Here is a 14180-nt window from a genome sequence, read left to right on the forward strand (position 1 = left end):
TTTGTTTCTTCTTCCATTTCCTGCCTTTTTTGGTTTGTTTCTTCTTCCATTTTTTTTTTCATTTTTTGCTTTGTTTTTTCTACCATTTCTTGCATTTTTTGCTTTGTTTCTTCTTCCATTTCCTGCCTTTTTAGGTTTGTTTTTTCTTCCAATTTTTGCATTTTTTGGTTTGTTTTTTCTTCCATCTCTTGCATTTTTTGGTTTGTTTTTTCTTCCATTTCTTTGAGGGCTTTTCCTATATCCTCTTTTAGGGCCTCTATCATTTTCATGAAACTGCTCTTAAGGTCGTTGTCTTCTGCTGTGTTCGCATTGGAATGTTGGGGTCTTGCTTGTGTGGAGTCTCCAGAATCTGGTGGTGTCATATTTGTTTTTCTGTTGCTGAGTGTGTTTTTGTATTGTCTCTTTCCCATCTCTTCTTCTAGTGGGTGCAGAAAGAGCCCCTTACTGGTCTGGGGACCAGAGTTCCATTTTGGTGGGTGCTATCAAGTCCAATAATCTGGTGGTTCTTCTATTCCTTGTCCAAGTGCTGGTCCCGTGAGTGGAGAAAAGAACAGGAATCTGGGGCACTTAGCCTCCTACCTGGTCCCCTGGACCCTATGCTGGGTCCTGTTGTACCTGATCCGGAACAGCTACTCCCCTGGTCTCCCTGGCTCCTCTGGTTTCCTGGTCTCGTTGGTGGGAAAGAAGACCTGGAGTCTGGGGTGCCTGGCTCCTGCCGGGATTGGGAGCTCTGTGCAGTTCCCAGGCGATCTGCAGGTACTGTAACACAGGCCAGGAAGCTGGCCTGTTTACCTGACGCTGTTGCAGGAACAGCTGCTTCCCTGGAAACCCAGCCATTTCTGGTTTCCTGGTCTCATTGGTGGGAGAGAAGATCTGGAGTCTGGGGTGCTTGGCTCCCGTCAGGATTGGGAGCTCTGTGCAGTTCCCAGGCAATCTGCAGGCACTGGAACACAGGCTGGGAAGCCAGCCTGTTTACCCTAAAGCCCAGGTTTCATGCTTAAAAGTCAAAACAATTTCCTGGCTAAGCTATTCCTGAGCACAATTTTGAAGAACTTCTATGAAAATAAATGGCTGATTTTTTTTGTTTTTTTGAGACAGAGTTTCTCTGTATTGTTTGGAACTCACTCTGTAGACCAGGATGGTCTTGAAGTCACAGAGATCTGCCTGCTTCTGTCTCCTGAGTGCTGGGTAAAGGTATGTTCCACCAATGACTGGCTAGATGACTGATTTGATTTGAAGTTGTGTTCATTTCTAAAAGTATTTATATAATACAAAACAACACAAAAATAATAATAAGGATGCAAAACTAGCTGTATCAAAAAAGAAAAAATATTTCCCCTAGCAATATAGTCAAGGAGAAAATGTAGCCAAAATATGCTACAAATCTAAGTTCAAGAATATGTGACATTCTGATCACCAAATATGAATGGATAATAGAATTGTGTCTTATCATTTGTGGCAAGTATCATCTAATCCATTAGTAATAAATCATAATGTTCCTCCAAGTTATTTTATTTTATGGTAGAAATTATTTGAAGGATCATGGTAAAGAAAACCAGGGGACACGAGAATCCTTGAAAAATGCCTGCTATCTATATTTCACTGACAATTTCTCCATCTTCATATACACCTGGAAATTTTGTTTTTTGTATCCACAACTAATATATTAGAATTTTTTTTATTTTTCTTTAAGATGGATCAGTTTGATACAACTGACAAACCTGAACATGAACACTGGTATTTTACCTCAGTCTCATTTAATCATGACCCTACATAGAAGTAATGGAGGCAATAATCTTGGTAGACTCAGGTAAAAGTAGAGAGTACTACCAGTAGTACACAGCTCCTGCAATCAACTATGCAAGACTCATAGCTTTTCCAAGGATCTGTGCTAGGTAGATCTGCTGTGTACATGTTGTAGTTGTTTAGATTGTGTTTTGGGGACCTCTAACAGTGGGAATGGGAAGTCTTTGATTATTTTCCTAGAATTAGGACACTTGTCTTCCTGGTAAGTGCCTTGTCCAGGTTTGTGCCTATCCTTGTAACATGTTATGCCTTTCTCAGGTGATATCATTGAGAAGATTGCTTTTGTCTGAAGGGAAATGTAAGAGGAGGAGGAGTGGATCTGTGGATGAGAGGAGGTGGGAGGGAGGGACTGGGAGGAGTAGGAGGAGGGAAAGCTGCAGTCAAGATTGGTTATATTAGATAAGAAATAAACAAACAAACGAATAAAAAGTATAGGGTACAGGTTATTTAATAGGTCTTTCATGGTGGTTCATATTCTTTTAAGGATTAAGTTTAGTAAATAAGGAAATCTGAAAGATAAAGAAGATTATATATGAATCTATATGAGAGCTTACAGAATGTGCAGACTTATTATTTGAAAGAAGACATGCATCATAAAAGATCAACTCCACAACCAAATGATTAGGATGACTTTTTGAATAGTGATCAGGCAACTACTGGATTTCTTAATCTAATGTCCATACAATAAAATACATCATGTTGTGGTGGTGATGGTGGTGGTGATGGTGGTGGTGTTGGTATTGGAAGTTATGCATGAGACTAGTTTCATAAATTCACCTTAGACACTTTTTGACACTGTTGAATGTCCAACTGACTAGCTTTTGACCAACCTTTAACCAGTGATATACAAATTTCTTCTTGTTCACGTGACACAAAATATGAGGAGAACTACAGTTGAGAAAAGGAGTCTAGTCTGTTGGGTATTTTCTTAATAAGTGATGTTTTGGGGGGTTCCTTTTTTAAGATATTTTATTTAAATTAGAAACAAGCTAGCTTCACCTGCCAATCCCAGCTCCCTCTCCCTCTCCTACAAGTTCCACCAGGTCTACAACCCCCCAACCAATTGTCACTCTGTTCCCCAGGGACAGTGAGGACCTCCATGGGGGATCTCCAGCGTCTGTCATTTCGTACAGGGCAGGGTCTAAGCCCTCCCACAAGAGTTCAAGCTGGGAGAACATCCTTCATTGTGGGATGGGTTCTCACCACTAGACAGAACTATCAGACAGAAACTTAACAAAGATGCAAAGGAACTAATAGAAGTTATGAACCAATTTGGTTTACATACAACTATTAACACTCCATCCAAACACACAAGAATATACCTTCTTCTCAGCGCCACATGGAACCTTCTCAAAAATCGACCACATACTTGGCAACATATCAAATCTCAGCATGTACTCAAAATTGGAGTAACTCCGTGTATCTTATCAGACCACCATGCATTAAAGTTAGAATTTAACAACACAGATTGCAGAAACCCAAAAAACTCATGGAAATTTAATAATGCACAATTGCAAGTTTCCTGCATCAAAGAGGAAATAAAAAAGAATAAAGACTTTATAAAATTCAATGGGAATGAAGACAAAACATACCCAAACATATGGGACACTTTGATGACAAACCTCACTTATAGGACTACATGCATTTGAATGCTTTTGAATATCAAAAGAAATGATAACAATAATGAACAGATAGCGAAGAAAATATAAAACATATCACTAAGTATATTTTAAGTAAGGTATTAGTATATAGAATATATACAGAATTATAAAAATTATATACCATTTTTTAATTGAAACTACAATGTAATTTAAACTACATTGTAAAATTAAACTACATTGACACTTCATCACACCTCAGTCAGAAAAAGTACTGTACAAGAAAACCTTCAATATACATTAGATGGGAATACAAACTGACATAACCCCTAGCAAAATAATTATGGTGATAAATCATCACACTAAAGATGGAAATTTAGAACTGATCTATCCTTCTAATACCAAAAAGATTCTAAGTAGGCCCAACACAGATGTATTTTCACTGTACTATGCACAATAACCAGGAAATTTAACCAACCTAGATATTCATGAATGAATGCATAAAGATTATTTGGTACAAATCTCAAATACAATGTCTATAAGCATAAATAAAAAAGTAATCACATGACATTTTCAGGAAAATAGATGGAAGTATGGCACTTTCAATCTTCATTGTCTGTGGTGAAATTTAGTTTATATTCTAACAAATAAAGCTTGCCTGAAGATCCAGAGGATGGAACTAGCCACTAGATAACCACAGAGGTCTGGAGATCTGTACAGACAGACAGGAAGTTAGATGACTGTGTGGAGCGAGGAATATAGGTGGGAAGAAACAGTAGCTCAGTCTCTTTTTGGCTGGGAATTTGAGTAGCTCAGGTGTGGTTGTGGATTGCTGATTCATCTCTCTAATATTTCAGCTTTCACCCACTTATATCTGACGCAGAGTTTTATTATTAAGACCAATTAGAAATCAAGCTACATGTTGGCACTGATCTTTAAGGCACAAATTCACAAAAAATACACTTGCCTGTGACTTTGCAACTACTGGCACAGGCTGGAACTCTATGAGGGATTGCAAACAGAATCACTGCCCAGATGGTTAGTTTCTTTTCTCTTTTTCCCTAAGCCTTTAAGTGAGTTTGAGATTTTGTTGTTGTTGTTGTTGTTGTTGCAGCCTCTCTGCAGCAAACTCCACAGGCCCCAAACTCCAGAGGTACCAAGGCTCCAAATGCCACAGGACTTACCTACCCAACATACCTGCTTTTTCTACACAACCCTATGTGTGTGTTTCAGAAAGCTAGCTCTCCCTCTCCAAAAATGGAGGTAGGCATTTCCTACACCCCTTCTCCTAGGCTGCCACTCTCAGCTCATAGCTACATGCTAGCAATTACAGCTGTATTCAGCAAGGCTGTACAGCACATGTGTTATCCGATCAGGCATGCTACAGAGTCATAAGTTACACAGTCTTCTTAAGCATGTTTGATGAGACAATTGGGAAATCTTAAAGGGGGAAATTAGTTAGTTTGAGAGACAGTTAGATGATAGATAGATAGATAGATAGATAGTTTTCCCACGTTAAAAATGGGAAATACTATTGCAATTGAGGGATTATAGTCCCTGTATGATAATAGACTAGACGGTTTGAAAATGCAAAGTTAAATGAGAGGATAACTAATTTCGATGGGATTTATGTAATATAAATTACAAACATCAGTTTTATCAATTTTGTTTTATCACTAAATATAACGATATTCGATACTATATAAGGAAAACAATATATTAATTTACCAGAGAGAGAGGGAGAGAGTTGCACAGACCAGAAGTTAGAAGCGTGGCTGGCTTCCAGGAGAAAAGGGAAGCCCTTTACCTTTCACTTCCTTTTATCTCTATCTTGACCACGCCCTGTTGGGCTGATATCTTTGTGGGTTTAACTCCTACAACTAAACAAGTTGGTTAATATAAATGCTAAGATACAAGTTTTAGAAAAACTTAATAAAACATATCATATAGAATTTCAGACCCAGACAAAGGAATTTAATGGAAAATCAATGTAGTTATTATATTATAATGTTAGAGAACAGCAGCATCAGGCTTCAAACAACCAAATTTAATTTATCCAGTCACCTTAAAGGATATATTGCCAAATGATAGATATCCCCAAGGTTGTGCAAGAGTTAAATGGACTCCTGTGGAAATGTTAGATTCATAGTTTCAAGGAAGTGATAGTCTTATGTGGCATGCGTCCACCTTTTGTGAAGCAGATGTTAAACTTTTGGTCAACTTGTAATAGAATTGTCCCTAGAGACTTAAGAGACTTGTCTTTTATAGGTAGATGTGAGTTGCTTTCTATGTCCTGTCTAGTAAAACCAAGAAAGCACATTTTGCTGGTCAAAACCAGAATTAAAGGCTGTGTTGAGTGCTATAATATTGGCCCAAAACTCTCTTAAGTTCATCATGTGATTCATCATACTGTAATCCCCTGCTACATGCCATGAATAATCATGTATTTTCAGAGGTCATATTTATAGATTAAACGAGTAGTTGATGCTATGATTATGCTACTGATACTTATGAATATTGTCACTCTATCTATGAAGTTCCATTGTTCCCAATATTTACATGATTTGGTGTTGATTTGGAATGTTTTACTGTGTATATGATTGTCTTATTGTTTGATGAATAAAGCACTGTGTCCAATAGGGCAGCATGATAGGTGGGACTAGGATATGAGAAGGATTGTGGGAAGTGTAATCAGAGAGAGACGTCATCCTGTGATCCCAGGAAGTGACATAGCTGGGCAGAATCAGGATATAAGCAGAGGCAAACAGGAAATCGCTCTCTTCTCTGCAGAGACACTGAGCCATCATCAAGTAGCAGGCAAAGGTGTTGCAGGTCCGGTAAGCAAGGACCACATGGAAATTCTTGGATTAGTAGTTATGGGTTAATAATTAAGTCAGAGCTAGTCAATAAGAAACTGTTGTCACTGGTCAACAGTTTCATAATTAATATAGAGTCAGTGTGTTTCCTTGGGGCAGAGAAGGGCTGCAGGACCTGCCAGGCCAGAAAACATCATGTAATAGGGGGTGATACAAAAGCCTAATACATAATCCTCTCATTTGCATAGTTTTAAGGTCATGTGTCTCTTAGGACTTCGAAGCAAATAAATGAATTTGAAAATTACAAAATATATTCATTAGTTTATCAGCTCAGGAATTAAATAAAAATAAATAAAATGAACTTAGGCCTTGAAGCAATTGAATTGCATCTTCTATGAACATGACATGCAACTTTACTTCCATGTATTAATATTATTCTCACTTAATCAAAAAGCAAACATTGAAGATATTATTCCATTACCTTATAACAATAACAGTTCCTAACCAGAATTCAAAAGCTGTATAAATACTTACATAGTTCTAATTTTCTATTTACTTTACTGGGGATTCTGAAACACTTACGAGATGGTCAAAAATTGGGGTTTGGATACACCATATTTTGACTATAAAATGCAGAGTTCCAGAGACAAATCTGGTCACCAGAATGGACTAGTGTTTGAACTGGTGTTTGCACTTTACCCTTACATGTAACTTCTAAGCAGAGGTGCTCATTTAATAGAAGTAGTTAAGAGGGAACTAGGTAGGAACCAGAATTGTCTTCTTATACTCCTATTTTCCAGCAAGGACAATCTCACAAGGCAAGATTCAGATTCCATTCCCATAGCTGCCTAATCAATTTCTCAATTCAGTTCTTTTTATTAAGAGGAGAAATCAATAAGATAAAACAATTTAAATTAATAAATTCATCCTAGGCAAAAATAATAATTTCCTAGAAAGAATAAAAGCAAAAAGCATTTTATAAAAGTAAAAATATTTTTTAAAAAAAGTTAATATAACACAATAGATATCTTACAAGACAGGAGAAAAGTGATAGTTCTTTGCGGAAAGCATAAATAGTAACCATAGCCTGGGAGGTAGGCTTCCTTTACTGATAGACTACAAAGTGGTAACAGTTTTTGAAGACATTTCTATTGTAGCATAATAAATACATAAAAAATCTAGGCAATTTTCACATACATTTGTGGGAACAATAGGTAGTGAGTTATAGCAATGCTGAGAAGTATTATCTATAAACCTCAGGTGCTACCTGTTAATACTCTAGCTTTTTGGTTAGTGGAAACTAGGCTTTGCTAAGTTAATGAACTTCAAAACGTTTCTCCTGATAGTTACATGGATATTAAATCAGTTATACAGAAATGGTTAAAGAATGGATAATCAGAGTGCTAAAGATAGTCTGAGATAAATTTTAATTAGGCTTTGGACTTGCAACATTATAAACTTTCTACAATCTTTGAAGTTCAAATCATTTAATCAGCCCTGCAGAAGATTCGGTAAAAAAGCTGAGCTTCTTTCCAAGAACTTTCATTCACAATCCTCAACAAAGTTAGGAAAAGTATAAACATATCTGTTTTGACATTAGGGAAGTCACTATAAATCAAGCTTAAAAATTCTTGTAAGGACACTCAGCTATTCATAAATGCTCTTTGCATATTTCCTTGAAATTTGGAAGCAAAGTCATTGCCTACAATAACCAAGAAATGGTCTAGAGGAAAAAAGCTAAGAAGTGGTTGACATGTTAGCATAAATTTATTATGTAAGAACACAGAAACTAATAATAACACATTTCCCCCTCGATAAATTAATATGACAAGTGATATAAAGCAAGTTCTGAGAAGTTAAATGTATTCAGAAACTCCAACTGGGCTATTTGGTAGACGACAATTAGAAGCAGCTGAGGTGAAAATAAGCTGTCAGGTAACAGAATGAGATGACTACAGAGCAATGGAACAAAGCTTGAGACCTTAAATATCTAAAGCAAGGTTAATCTATTCATTAAAAGTCTCAAATTTGAATGGCAATCAGAGAAGTCCACAAATAGTGATTAAAATGAACCTCAGTGGCTTAGGGGACCCATGTAGGTTAGGTTTGACCTCCTTTACTGTCTCCGTCATGGTCACCGTAGGGTTCTCATAGTCCTGTCAATATTACCCCCCAACAATTCCTCTCATTCCATCTCCTTTCCTTTGCTATTTACACAAGACCCAAGCCCTACTTCCTACCATGTACCCCAGAGCCACTACAAGTGGTAAATACTCTGATAGGTTAATTATAGTACTGCTTTCCATTCTCCCTTCTAGTCTCCCTAGGTTCCCCTAGTCTTGCAATTGCAACTTGCCTCACCCCTCTACTTGGGCCATCTCTTTCCCTTAGGACCCACCAATGACTTTAAAATTTTTAACTACAAGGGACCCTATAACTACATGTGTTATGGACTTAACTAAGACAACATCACTCTTCCTCCTCCTACGACTCCCCTGCTCTAATATACCTAACTGGAAAGCTTTGCCTAGATCTCCATCCTCTGCCAAAAACCAGTCTAGTAAATGTCCAATGAATTCCATTGTCTGGCTTTATTCTCATCGAGTCCTCAGACCTATTCCAAGTTCCCCACTCTCTGCAGACCCAATGTAATGCCTTTCAACTATATTAATCCCTCCCATATGCTTGGAACATCCATCACTCAATGTATCACCAAAACCTTATCAAATCCTCCTTTCATTAGCTCCCAAATCCAAACTCTAAACTGCAGGCATGGAGCTGGTGACACAGCCTTTGCCTGAGATAATTTTGGTTTCACAAATCTAAATGGGACTAAACACTCGATGACCTCCTAATTTTCTAAATATATATTGGAAACTAGCCCTTTTTCAGATTTGGAGATGGTAAAATTTCATTTTCCCATTTTGTGGCCTACTGTTTTGTCATATTTACTGTGTTCTTTGCCTTACAGAAGCTTGTCAGTTACTTGAGATCTTGTTTATTAATTATCAATCTTAGTGTCTGTATTATATGTTAAGAAAAATAACATCATGAAATTTGCAAGGAAATGGATAGAACTAGAAAAAAATCATACTGAGTGAAGTAAACCAGACCCAGAAAGACAAACATGATATGTACTCACTCATAAGTGGATATTAGCTTTAAAGTAAAGGATACTCATGCCCCATCCAGATACTTAGAGGGGCTAAGTAACAAGGAGGGCTCAAGTGGGGTGTGTGAATCTCTGTGAGAGGAGGAAATTGAACAGATATGCACAGTGGACTGGGGGCAGATGGGGACAGGAACAGGAGGGATGACATGGGGAAAGGATGGAAAGATAGAGTACTGGGAGAAATGATTCTAATTGGGGGGATGGATTGAGAATCCTGGCACAATGGAAACTCCCAGCAATCTATGAAAGTGACTCCTAGCAACTGGTTATACAAAGCCTGAACCACCTATCTTCTATAACAAGGCAAGGCTTCCAGTGGAGGGATTGGGAACATGACCCAGTCACAAATCCTTCAATCTACAATTTGTCCTCCCTGTGCAAATGCTGGGATAAAGGTAGCACTGAAATTGTGGGAGGACCCAATGCCCAGACTAAAAAATAGCAAATGAAATAATTGCTAATAACAATCTGTTATAGTCATAGAGAGGAACCTAACATAATTTTCATTAGAGAGTCTCCATCTAGCAACAAACAGAAACAGATGCAGAGAGCCACAGTGAAATATCAGGGACAAAATCTTGGAGTATAGGAGGAGGAAGGTCTGTAGGAGCAAGAGTGGTCAAGGACACCACAAAATAACCACATAATCAAATAACCTAGGCTCTTAGTGGATCACAGAGACTGAATGAATAATCGGGGAGCCTGCATTCGTCTGACCTAGGCCCTCTGCAAGTATCTTACGGTTGAATAGCTTGTTATTCTTGCGAAATTCTCTAACCCCCAGAAACAGCTAACCTGACAAGAGTTAGCTCTTGAATCCCAGACTTATGGCTGGGATTCCAGCATGGTACTGATCAAGACCCCCTGAACATGGGTGTCAGTGAAGAGGCCTAGGTAATGTATTGGGCGTTGGGTAGTAGATCAGTATTTATCCCGGGTATACAAATGGACTTTGGGTGCCCATCAGACAATGAGAGCTGCGCTCTCAGCCTGTACTCTTGAGGGAGGGTTTAGGCCCTACCCTGGATGAAATGACAGACTATGGACACCCCCACGGAAGGCCCTAGCCTCCCTGGGGAAATGACGGGATATTGGAGGGGATGGTGGGAGGGCATGGGAGGAGGGGAGGGAAAGGGAGAGGGTCCTGAAATTGATATGTGAAGAAACCTTGTTTCTAATTTACATTTAAATTTAAAAATAAAAATTAAAAAATTAGACTTTCTAGGGTAGGACATCCATTACGGTAAGCTTAGTAGTTTGCCAGTTACCTATGACCTGGTCATTTAGTATGTCTTTCTTGCATGATGTTGTTCTTGTTGGTTTAATTTTGTTTATGTTATTACCTTTACTTTCTTCTGTGCAATATTTGATAGTTGTTCTTAATGTAAATATTTTTATGTTAGGATTAGAACCCTCTTATTTAGAAAAAAAGGAAGTTGTGTGTGATTTAGATCCATTTAGGCAATTAATTCTGGAGCAGGAAACTTTAGAGAGTGGTCTTGTCTGCCTACATCACAATTTAAAAACTGAGGGAGGGAGTTTCTCTCTGTGTCTCTTTCTCTCTTGCTGTCTCTCTTTGTCTCTCTTTGTCTCTCTCTCTCTCTCTCTCTCTCTCTCTCTCTCTCTCTCTCTCTCTCTCGCTTGCTTTGGTGGTTGGAGCAGAGAAAGTGTCTTGTTCTTGATGTGCTTCACCCCTGGTCAGAATGGCTGGATGAAGGCAGCGGAATCAGAGGGGGCATCTAATAAGTTCTATATCAGTGATAATTTGTCCCTATCCTATGCCTAAATAAGTCTGGAGACCATATAACAGAGTTCTATGGCTTCTTATAACAGAAACTGCCCGGTCAGTTCCAACTCAGTGCCTCCAAGTCTAAATACAAAGTATTTTTTTCTACAGGAGTCTCAGCTTCAAGTTCAGGGAGACAATCAGGGGCTGCATCAATTTATCACTAGACTATATTGTTTTAGAGTGTGTAGTATTCCCCTGACCAATAACTTGAAAGGCAGTGTCTCATGCTTGGCACTCAGGTTTTACTCAGATAGTCTATGGGTGTTTGGGAGGAATATTATCTCTGTAACTTGATATTCATCGTACAAGTAAATAATCAAATGTCAGACTCAGAACTTTCTATCCAACTGAGACATAGGGACAAGACTTAAATCACATGACACGCTATGTATTTCTCAGTTTCCTTGAAAATATTATAAATGAACAAAAATGATCAGCATTTTAGATGCTGACAACTGGCCTACTTTGAGTGTCAGCAGGGGAAAGGGAATGAGAGAGAATGAGCATCACTAGGATGAATAACCTACTGTGATTTTCCACATTCAGTGTGGTTTTTGTTGAGTAGAGACTATGGGTATCTACCTCCAAAGGTAAGCAACAGCTTTTTATTAGTTTTATTGGTAATGCATACATAAGTAAGCTGAGATCTTTGTCAAAAGTATTTTCTATATCTACCGAAATAACTATGTGATTTCTCTTAATATTTAAATTGTGTCTGCAGTAAACTGATCACTTTGCCTATGTTGAAATAGCTTTGCTACCACAGGGTTAAGCTGAATGGATTATAAAGGATCATCTTAGTGTGTTTTATTGAATTTTGTTTGTAAGCATTTCATTGTGAATTTTCCATACAAGTTTTACCAAATGAGGTTGGCCTGTAGTTTCCTATTGGACTGTATCTGTATCTGATTTAGCCTTCACAATAATACCAGTGTCATAGGCTGAGTTTGGACCTAAGCCTTCCATTTCCATTTTGTGTAATGTTTTGACAAGTGTTGGGAGTTAAAAGTTGAATGGGATTCAGCAGTGACCACATTTGGTCTTGGGATTTTCTTTGTATTGCGAGTGTAATTTGTGACTTTAATTGCAATATGTGTGACAAATATATTCAAATGACTTGATTTTTCACTTTAAATTCCATAAATCATATGTAGTGTGAATTCTTCATTTCTCCAAGGTTCTGTCATGTTTGCAATATGAAACTTTAAGATAGTATTTGTTGTATCCTCTTGTTCTCTGCTAAAATTCTTATGTGTTTAGTTGTTTGTACATTGACTAGTAAGATCTCAATATGTTTTGTTTGTAAAACCTAAAAATTATGAGAATTTCTTATATGTTGCCATAAGGGTTACACTCAAAGAATGACAGTGATTAGGGTGAATAATTACTCACTGTTTCCATATTATCTATTCTCTTCTTATTTCAGGAAACTTGCTCTCTGTCAATATGCTTATGATAAAAAAGAAAAGCGAAATGAATATGGAATTCCAAGTGCTATATTTCTGTAACATTGAGTAAAATGAACTGTGTTCAATGGTTTTACATATGCATTTTGAGAAGTATGAAAAATTACATCAAAAAGACAGAATCAAATCTCTTTCCAAAAGGAAAGACATTCTTTTTTTTCCTCCTCCCACTTCCCTCAACCAACCCTCATCCCATCTCCTTTATGCTCCCCAGGGAAGGTGAGGCCTTCCATGGGGGGGTCTTCAAAGTCTGACATACGATTTTGGAGAAGGGCCTAGGCCCTCCCCTATGTTTCTAGGTTGAGAGTATACCTCTACCTGGAGTGGGCTCCAAAAGCCCATTCTTGTACTACGAATAAATACTGATCTACTACCAGAGGCCCCAGAGTTTAACTAGACCTCCAAACTGATATCCTGGTTCAGCTCATCAGCACCAGTTGGGGTCCATGAGAAAACCCTTGTTCAGGTCAGCTGTTTCTGTGTCTTTCTCCAGCATGGTCTAGACCCCATTACTCATCACCCCTCCCTCTGCAACTGGATTCCAGAGTCTAGTTCAGTGTTTAGATGTGGGTGCTTGTTTCTGCTTCCATCAGCTGCTGGATGAAGACTCTAGGATGGCATATAAAAGAGTCATCAATCTCAGTATCAGAAAAGGGCATCTAAGGTAACCTACAGACTATTGCTTAGATTATTAGTTGGGGTCAAAGCTGCAGATCTCTGGACATTCCCCTAATGCTAGATTTCTCGGTACACACATAGCCTCCCTCTATTACGGTGGCTCTTTTTTGATCTCTATTCTTCACCTGACTGAATCTTCCTGCTCCTTCATGTCTCTGCTCCCCTCCTTTTCTCCCATTCTCTTTCCTCTAAGTCCCTCTCCTCTCCTCCCATGCTCCAAATTAGCTAAGGTGATTTGTCCCTTTACCCTTCTTCAGGGGACCATGTATGTCTATCTCTCTTAGGGTTCTCCTTGTTCCTTGTTCCCTAGCTTCTTTGTCAGTGTGTATTGTAGATCCTTTGATCTAAGTCTAAAATCTGTATATGAGTGACTCCATGTCGTTTTTGTCTTTTTGTGACTGGATAACTTTGCTCAGGATGTTTTTTTTCTAGTTCTACCCATTTGTCTGTGAATTTCAAGATTCAGATACTTTTTTCCACTGAGAAGTACTCCATTGTGTAAATGTACCACATTTTCTATACCCACTATTCAGTTGAGGGACATTTAGTTTGCCTCTAGCTTCTGGCTATTAAAAATAATGCTTCTATGAACATAGTGAAACAGATGCCTTTGTTGTATGGATGTGCATCTTTTGGGTATATACCCAAAAGTTGAGTTGCTGGGTCTTATGGTAGACTGATTCCCATTTTCCTTGAGAAATCTCCATACTGATTTCCAAAGTGGCTGTACGAGTTGGCACTCCCACAAGCAGTGGAGTGTCACCATTTCTCCACATCCTTTCCAGCATAACTGTCATTGGTGTTTTTGATTTTAGCCATTCTGACATGAGTAAGATGGTATCTCAGAGTTGTTTT

The sequence above is a fragment of the Mesocricetus auratus genome, unplaced genomic scaffold (genome assembly GCF_017639785.1).
Source record: "Mesocricetus auratus isolate SY011 unplaced genomic scaffold, BCM_Maur_2.0 Super-Scaffold_100003, whole genome shotgun sequence".
In the NCBI taxonomy this organism is placed as follows: Eukaryota; Metazoa; Chordata; class Mammalia; order Rodentia; family Cricetidae; genus Mesocricetus; species Mesocricetus auratus.